Raw genomic sequence first — 10,000 nt, 5'->3', positions numbered from 1 at the left:
TATATATATATATATATATATATATATATATATATATATATATATATATATATATATATACTGTATACATATATGCAATGTGTGTGTGCGTATTTATGCATGTGTGTATATCTCAAGAACTAACGAATATAATCTAACATCGTGAATATTTTCAGTAAAAAAAAGTAAGGTCAGAGGGAAATACTTAATGAAAAATACCAGGTCACGATTGTGCAAGAATTCAACAGATTTTTTAAAAAATCTAAAATGGTGAATATCACCATTGAAATAAAGTTTTTATATTTACAAATATAATTTTGTTGGTAGTGCTGTTAAGTTAGTATTTAATTTAAACCACAATAAATATTTCGTGAACCTTAAAATCCGTTTTACGAGGATAGGAGACCTTTTGTAGCTAAAGATGGCGTGTTTGATGGAGTCTATACTTCTACCTGTGAGTCATCAGCAGCCATTGCCTGGCCCTCCCTGGTCCTAGTTTGGTGGAGAGAGGCTTTGGTTGCTGACTATATATGTATACGATTAGTCTCTAGGACATAGTCTTGTCCCTTGTCTCTGCCATTCATGAGTGACCATTAAACTTCTTGAGTTAAAATCTTTACTATTTTATAAAAGTTGTGAAATTGTCGCAAATATTACTGTGCGGAATTTCATCTGGAATCTTGTCCAAGGAGCGTAATTGAATCGTGAATTTCGCTGAAGGGTTAATATAAGTCCAAGGACCTCCTTGATATAAGTCGCTACTTTATAGTGGAGGGGTCACTTGGGATAACCTTTAGGAAATGTAATCTGCGCTTAAGGTCATGGGAACTGATATGAATATGATTCATTCTTTGCTATCTAGTTATGAAAGACTGAATCTTTCAGGTTTCATTGTCATCTAGAGATGAGAGACTGAATCTCTCAGGTTTCATTATTATTTAGAAATGAATGACGGAATAGTTCAAGTTTCGTTGTTATTTAGAAATGAAAGACTGAATCTTTCAGGTTTCATTCTTATCTAGAGACGAGAGACTGAATCGCTAAGGTTTCATTGTTATCTAGAAACGAGAGACTGAATCTCTTAGGTTTCATTGTTATCTAGAAATAAAAAACTGAATCTCTCAGTTTTCATTGTGATCCAATAATGAAAGACTGAATCTCTCAGGTTTCATTGTTATCAAGTTATGAAATACTGAATCTCTCAGGTTCCGTTGTTATCTAGAGATGGGAAACTGAATCTCTCATATTTCATTGTTATTTAGAAATGAAAGACTGAATCTCTGTTACATTGTTATCCAGAAATGAAAGACTGAATCTCTCAGGTTTTCATTGTTATCCAGAAATGAAAGACTGAATCTCTCAGGTTTCATTGTTATCTAGAAATGAAAGACTGAATCTCCTAGGTTTCAATGTTATCCAGAAATGAAAGACTGAATCTTTATGAAGGAAATGTTTCGGCGAAGATAACAATGATATTGGAAGTCGACTGAGTATAGTAATGAATCAAGTAATTGTATATTAAGGGAATATAACATTCAAGCTTGCAATATAAACAGAGAACCTTTTGACAGTGTGCTTGCCACCGATAGATTCAACTTTGACTCGAGTAGATTGAAATAGTGAATCAGCTGTGAAGGAGTTCCAAAAAGGGACGACGAAATCTAGTTAAAAGTGCAATAGTTATTGTTGAATTATATTGCATTTTATTGTGACTTCGGGCTATAGATATCAATACATTTATTGGGAATTAGTAGAATTTTTCGTGTATTTTCACTTTTTCCTACATACTCAGTAATTATCCTGAGTTTTTTATAAAGTCCTCATTTTTTGCTTCCTCTCTTTTTTTATTATATTTATGAGAAATAAAAACACCTTGAATGATTGTGTATTTATGTGATCTTGAAGATTTAAATGAAAACATGAAACTGGCTTTTAAGGTTAATAAATTTTGTGAAAAGAACGAGGAATTCACAAAAGGAAAAAAAGAAAAAAAAAAAAAAGGAAAGAATGTAATGATGAAAACAGTCGAAATTTATATAATTATTTAGGTATTCCCAAAGTAAAAAATATACAGTACATGTCATTGTACATGACATATTGATGTTATTGTTTTGAAGACATGCAAAAAAAAAAATTGATAATAATATTAAGGCATATGCTTGCGGGCGCGAGTGCTTGCTCTTCAATAGGAGTTAAAATATTACAAGACAGAAGTGTTGGGATATTTATTTTCATCTTCATCGTTTCATTAATTACTCAGGATAACATTCAAACAGGTGACGTTAATTAGTCGTGAGAAAGTTAGAGAAATTTGTGGTACTCTTCAAGTCATTTATATCCTGTTAATCAGTAAATCAGACTATTTGCATTTGTGCATAGAGGTGTGCATTCGAGAGAGAGAGAGAGAGAGAGAGAGAGAGAGAGAGAGAGAGAGAGAGAGAGAGAGATAGAAATTTGTGGTACTCTTCAAGTTGTTTATATCCTGTTAATCAGTAAATCAGACTATTTGCATTTGTGCATAGAGGTGAATATCCGCCGTGCATTCGAGAGAGAGAGAGGAGAGAGAGAGAGAGAGAGAGAGAGAGAGAGAGAGAGAGAGAGGAGAGAGAGAGAGTTAAGGATCCCATTTTTCTTCTGCGAATTCTCTATTTCTCCAGGGGCGGAATGAACAGTAACTCTTGAAGGAAAAAAAAAAGAAAAAAGATATGCGGCCAGAGCTATCTCCAAGGCTTAAGGAATGCAGCCAGTGAACCCCCACAGGACGGTGTGTGGTGACACAGGCACAAAGCATGTGGTTTGAGCAAAAAAAGAAAGGTACAGATATTTACGAAATCCTTTGGGAACGGACGAAGATTTTGGAGAAGTTAAAAAACTTTAAAGAGGAGAGAGGGGGTTTCAGGGAGGAGATTTAAGGGGGGCGGTTATTGGATTCGGTATCGGAGAGAGAGAGAGAGAGAGAGAGAGAGAGAGAGAGAGAGAGAGAGAGAGAGAGAGAGAGAGAGAGAGAGAGGCGGTAATTTGAATGGTAAGATTTTGAGTCACTGCTTTTATTATTATTGTTATTAAAAGCTGATTTAATGACAAATCTTGCTTGGAGTAGAGAGAGAGAGAGAGAGAGAGAGATGGCGGTAATTTGTATGGTAAGAATTTGAGCCACGGCTTTTATTATCATTGTTATTAAAAGCTGATCTATTGACAAATCTTGCTTGGGAGAGAGAGAGAGAGAGAGAGAGAGAGAGAAGAGAGAGAGGAGAGAGAGAGAGAGAGGAGAGAGAGCACTGGGCATCGGGGCGCTGTCTCGGCTCGAGCAGGGCAGCAGCAGCAACGAAATTCCTCACATACCTTTTCCCTCTTCTCCACTCCTCCTCCTGCCTTTGGCCTCCACATGCGCCGACCAACTGTCACAAGGTAAACAAGTACCCCCACCCCCCCCTTCCACACACACTTCCTCCCTTTCTCCCCTCTCTCTCTCTCCCTTCCATCCCCCATCCCTTCATTCTTCCATGCCTCTTGCTTTCCACTTCCCCCCTTCTCATAATAGTTGGGGGGTACTCTTAATTTTTACCTATTCCGGAGTTATTTTAATACGGTATAATTATTGTTTAGGAGTAAGGCGTTCATTACTTCCCCCCCCCCCTCTCTCTCTCTCTCTCTCTCTCTCTCTCTCTCTCTCCTCATCCATCCGGGTCATCTCCTCCTCTTCTTCTTCTTCCTCCTCCTCCACTTAGCAAACGGGTTTACGGCGCTCACATGACCGAAAATTAGCTTTTGCCGAGAGAGAGAGAGAGAGAGAGAGAGAGAGAGAGAGAGAGAGAGAGAATTACATATTATAATATTGATAACTTATCTGATTTTGCAAACATTTAATAGTGAATTGTGTTATAGTAAACTTCAACAAACTTCCCCGAGTTTCTTCAACTATAATTACTGTATAAACTTCAAACAGGAACTTCCTCACTGTAGGTCATGGAATGGATACTCTTCGCTGTCTGAACTTCAATTTTTTTTTCTTTTTTTTGAAAAGTTGGAATTCGGAATTTAATTGGAACCTTGTGGATATTTTCTTATTGAGAAAAGCTATAATTTACCACGCTTGCTATACCTGAGTATTATAAAGTATATGTGTATATATATATATATATATATATATATATATATATATATATATATATATATATATATATATATATGCAGAGGTGGATTCTTAGGTAGACTTCAAATTAACGTAATTCTTTGCATTAATTGATTGTTGTCATGTTTCTCTCTCTCTCTCTCTCTCTCTCTCTCTCTCTCTCTCTCTCTCTCTCTCTCTCTCTCTCTCTCTCTCTCTCTCTTTCTCTCTCTCTCGTTGTATAGTGGTCATCTTCGTTTGTTTAGGTCATTATACAACTGATTTAATCAGTTGACCTTGAAATGTGACCTTGACCGACCGACCAAGGCTGTTTCTCGAAGCCAAAATTTAAGACAATATTACTTCTACGATTTTTCTTATTATTATGCAGACTTATTCATGGCTTTATCATAACTAAAAAAAAAAGATAATTAAAAAGTTCTTAATAGTTAAGTTCAAGTATAAGGAATAAAAAGATTTTCTTTTTTTACTGAGAGAATTTATTAGAAATGTCTTTTAACTTTTGTTTTATGGTCAATATTTTGTTTGATGTTTGTGCCAAAGTTTTATGTTACCCATTTTTTTTTTTTTTTTTTTTTTTTTTTTTTTAAGAATATTGGCTATTGTCGTTTTTGTGTTTGTTCTCTCACGAACCTTTCCAGCAGTGTTATGGGTCCAACATTAAATGCTTACCTTACCTAAATCTGACGTTACGTAAAACACGTCGATGAGGAAGATTATGTAGAATGTAGATTTGCTTAAAACTGCTATACGAAATCGTTAATTTCATGTTCAAAAGTTGCATTTTTGCCATTTTCCAGTTTAATTAAAAAAATCTAGTGGCTGGTGATTTTTTTGATAATTTACTACTACTACTACTACTACTACTACTACTACTACTACTACTACTACAACCATAGGTGGAAAAACAGGATGGTGCAAGCCCAAGGGCTCCAACAGGAAAAATAGTCCAGTGAGGAAAGAAAATAGGAAATAAATGAAATATAACTGAGAAATAATGAATAAAATATATAACATCTTAGGACCAGCACAACCTTAGAATAGATCTGTCATATATAAACTAAAAATAGAGACATATATCAACCTGTTAAAAAAAACATTCACTGCGAGTTTGAACTAATTTTTTTCATTTCTTTAATTGGCGATTCTTTATAAGAATTGTTAATATATTTTCATGAAAAGTACTAAATTGTATTCCCTAATCAAGCGTTAAATTGAATTTAGCAGTCTACCTTGTAACGTTTCATGAGTACCTTTGTAACATTTCATGAGTTCCCTTCTAACATTTCATGAGTTCCCTTGCAACATTTCGTTCCCCTGTAACATTTCATAAGTTCCCGTGTAACATTTCATGAGTTCCCTTGTAACGTTTCATGAGTTCCCTTGTAACATTTCATGGTTTAAACTTGTAACATTTCATGGTTTACCTTGTAACATTTCATAAATTCCTTGTAACATTTCATGAGCTCCCTTGTAAAATTTCATGAGTTCTCTTATAACATTCCATGGTTTACCTTGTAACATTTCATGAGTTCCATTGTAACATTTCATGAGCTCCCATGAAACATTTCATGGTATGTAACATTCATGAGCTCTCTTGTAACATTTCTTAAGTTCCATTGTAACATTTCATGAGTTCCCTTGCAACATTTCGTTCCCTTGTAACATTTCATGAGTTCCCTTGTAACATTTCATGGTTTACCTTGTAACATTTCATAAGTTCCCTTGTAACATTTCATAAGTTCCCTTGTAATATTTCATTAGCTCCCTTTTAATATTTCATGAGTTCCCTTCTAAGATTTCATGAGCTCCCCTGTAACATTTCATGGTTTACCTTGTAACATTTAATGAGGTCCTTTCTAACATTTCATGAGCTCCCATGTTACATTTCATGACACGTCTCTACTTTGAACCACCAAGGAAAATTTCAATTACCTGATTCATCAGATTCTCTCGTCAGAATTGGTTACACACATAAAATATGATTTGGTCTCTCTCTCTCTCTCTCTCTCTCTCTCCTCTCTCTCTCTCTCCTCTCTCTCTCTCTCTCTCTCTCTGGATTAATACCTGACTTCATTTCCTCAAAATCCCTACCAAACTTGAAATATTGTGTAAAATCTTTTATTTTCATATTAAAGTTGTCCATTAAATTTTTTTTTTTTCTCCATCATGGCCACCTTTATTTTAATCCATATTTCATAGAACAACGATGCCCTTTTTTTTTATCTTATACAAGACAAGACTATTCATCTTGAAAAATTACTGTCATATTAGAAATTAGTAGACTACTCAGTTGATTAAAATTATACTTATTACACCCCATTAAGCGCAATTGTAATTAATAGGTTTGTGAGTTAGCTTTCACTCAAATTGTAATTGTGTCGAGAAGTTATTGGTTTTATGTTTTTTCAAAGGTGGCTTTAATAGAAGTAACCATTGTGGTCATTATAACGGGAATTAATGTATGTTTTTTTTTCTTTTGCATCTAAATATGATTTCGCCTATGAATTTGTAAAAAAAAAATCTCAAAATTTTCGATGATGTACTCATATGTGTACATTTTTATAGGTAGCGGTAATAATTCTCTCTCTCTCTCTCTCTCTCTCTCTCTCTCTCCTCTCTCTCTCTCTCTCTCTCTCCTCTCTCTCTCTCTCTCTATATATATATATATATATATATATATATATATATATATACATATATATATATATATATATATATATATATATATATATATATATATATATATATATATATATATGCAGTTTCTACTCCACTGATGGACAAGGGCCTCAGACATCTTCTCAATCATGTCTTGGGTTTGACTATTTTCATCACCATGTTAATCACTGCAAATGATAGTGAGACACTAGTCTGATCGCTCAAGCAAACCAACCTAGTATGGATGACCCAAACTAGTACAACTTTGCTGAATCAAATCCTAACCTAATTGAGGGAGTTGCGAGCTTTAGAAGAAAGTTTGACCTGGTACTATGACGTGCTTTACAGTTCACTTAAGTGCATTAAAGCGATTTCCTTCTCGAACATTTGCATATGTGGGTTAGCAGTCACCTGCTTAAAGACGTTCTGATGTTTATCATGGGGATTATAAGGGACTATAACAGCTTTCTACTACTTATTTTGAAGTTTTTATAGTTTATATATGAAAGATTTATTTTAATGTTGCTGTTTTTGAAATATTTTATTTCAATGTTGTTACTGTTCTGGAAATATTTTTGTTTTAATGTTAGTGTTCTTGAAATGTTTTATTTCAGTGTTGTTACTGTTCTGGAAATATTTCATTTTAATGTTGTTACCGTACTTGAAATATTTTAAGTTAAAGTTGTTACCGCTCTTGAAATTTTTTATTTTGATGTTACCGTTCTTGAAATATTTTATTTTAATGTTATTACTGTTCTTGAAATATTTTATGTTAATGTTGTTACTGTTCTTGAAATATTTTGATGTTGTTACCGTTCTTTAAATATTGTATTTTAATGTTGTTACTGTTCTGGAAATATTGTATTTTAATATTGTTACTGTTCTTGAAATATTTTATTTTAATGTTGTAACTGTTCTTGAAATATTTTATTTTAATGTTGTTACTGTTCTGGAAATATTGGTAATGTTGTGAAAACTGATTCGCTTATAGCAAACCAGCCCAATATGGGTTGCCCTGATTTGTACAATTTTGATTAGGGCGATACACAAACCTTTTTACCACGTTAAGGTGTCACCATTCAGAAAGACAGATACATATATACATATTTGGGAGTTTATATATGTGTTTATGTTATCACAATATTTGCCTAACTGGTCGTTATGTGCCCAACTATTCATGGTTTTAGTAAGGGCCGGGGTCAGAGAAAATGTCCCAAAAATTTACGGTGTCAGATTTTGTGTTAGACTGCAGCATAAAGTCGTTTTATGGGTATATATGTGATCATCGCATATTTTCGCTCTCCGACTAAAATTGTAGAAGATATATGAGATTTTCTTGAAAAAAGGCCCTATTTTTGGGGTTCGAATCTAGTAAGGGCCGGGGTCAGAGAAAATGTCCAAAAATTTACGTTAATCTTTATAAGTTATAAACCTTCACAATCTCCCACAAATTGCCGAACTAGCTGCTTGTAGTTAGGAAAAGGGGAGGGAGTAGGAAGGATTTAACCTGTGTGTATATATATCTATCTAAATAATTGTAAGGATTGAGTCTGTGTGTGTGTATGTGTGCATATCTAATTAAATAATTAGCCATAAATTTTGACAAGTCGCATACACTAGTTAATAGAGAAATGGAAAGCGAATATATTGTCAGGTCATGTTGAGCAGCCTCTTGCCAGAAACGAAGGAAATTTTGGTCATAACTTCGGTAGAAATCTGGAATTGGCAGCTGGCATGGTTTCAAGAATCAGATTGCTGTTTGAGAGAGAGAGAGAGAGAGAGAGAGAGAGAGAGAGAGAGAAGAGAGAGAGAGAGAGAGAGAGAGAGAGAGAGAGAGAGAGAGAAAGTCCATCGACCCGTAAGCAGAGATGCTTGAAATACTCGAGAGAGAGAGAGAGAGAGAGAGAGGAGGGAGAGAGAGAGAGAGGAGAGAGAGAGAGAGAGAGAGAGAGAGAAAGAGAGAGAGAGAGATTCATTCTTTCAGTGAGGTTTAGATGGATGAATTTTTGCAAATGAATCCGTCATTATTTATGCAAATTGTTTTGTCTATTTATTGAGATATAAATTGCAGAGAACGAATTTTACCATATTCATCAATGTTATATAGAAATCAGGTTATCCTAACGAGGTGTGATTTGAAATTAATACATTTTAATTTAAATATCAATTATTTATCTATTTGAGTGCAAGCACTCAAAATGGCAATCAGTCATACCCACATATATACGAAGTGCATCCGGCTTTCGGGGTCTTTTGATATACAGGGTGGTGCAAAAGTAGGTGGTCAGTAAATGATTACATTTAGTCTGAGATTACATATACATACAATTATATTTACACAATTATTGCTTTGACAATTAAATTTTATTGTGAACAATAATACCAAAACCCTTGAGTTTTATTGCAAACCAAAATATAAAAGCTAATATATAAACCTATTCCACATACTGTCCAGCTACTTTTGGACCACCCTGTATATATGTGTATTCCAGCAGATAGGAAGGTTTGAAGATGACGCAATCATAGTACATCTCTCAGTTGTGAGTTTTGGTTTTTTAGATATATATATATATATATATACATACAGTGTATACATGTATATATATATATATATATATTATATGTTTTTTATATAATCCAGCCACTTGAATGTAATTAAAAAGGGGTTTTTAAGGAATTTGCTTTTTTTGTATATATATACATATATGTACATATATATATATATATATATATATATGTTTTTTATATATATGTTTTTATATATATCCAGCCACTTGAATGGGTAATTTGCTTTTTTAATGACAAGGAGAATTTGTATTTTTATAATTATAATTTCCACTTCTGGAACCTCTGCAAAAGTATGGTCATTACGGTGAAATAGATCGTTTTACTATTATGCCAATACCTAAATAAGAACATTCTGTGAGTTTTGCATTAGTGTATATTCTATATGTGTTATAAAAACCAGATATGAACTCAAATATTCACTTGGCATATATTAATACAAACTGCCTTAAACCTGTGATTTGGACATCCTTAATTAAGAAATAGCAATAATATCCTTTAGTGACCCCTATTACCGTGTTATGTTTATGGTTTAAGAATATTTATTTAGTTAAAAGGATATATTGCATTAAAAAGGACACGCTCCAGTTGCGGTAAAAACAACAACAGCGTGACCTTGAAATGTCGAGGGTTAAGGTATATGTGCGAGAGAGAGAGAGAGAG

The 10,000-nt window shown here is 33.7% G+C and overlaps 1 protein-coding gene across 2 annotated transcripts in view; it reads left to right on the top strand.

The window, feature by feature from the left end:
- Positions 1-10,000, top strand: part of Csk (C-terminal Src kinase) — a 222,680-nt gene that overhangs the window by 171,967 nt on the left and 40,713 nt on the right. The window lies entirely within an intron of this gene.

The sequence above is a fragment of the Palaemon carinicauda genome, chromosome 40 (genome assembly GCF_036898095.1).
Source record: "Palaemon carinicauda isolate YSFRI2023 chromosome 40, ASM3689809v2, whole genome shotgun sequence".
In the NCBI taxonomy this organism is placed as follows: domain Eukaryota; kingdom Metazoa; phylum Arthropoda; class Malacostraca; order Decapoda; family Palaemonidae; genus Palaemon; species Palaemon carinicauda.
Note: the sequence above shows the minus strand (reverse complement) of the source record. Positions and strands in the feature narration are given on the sequence as shown.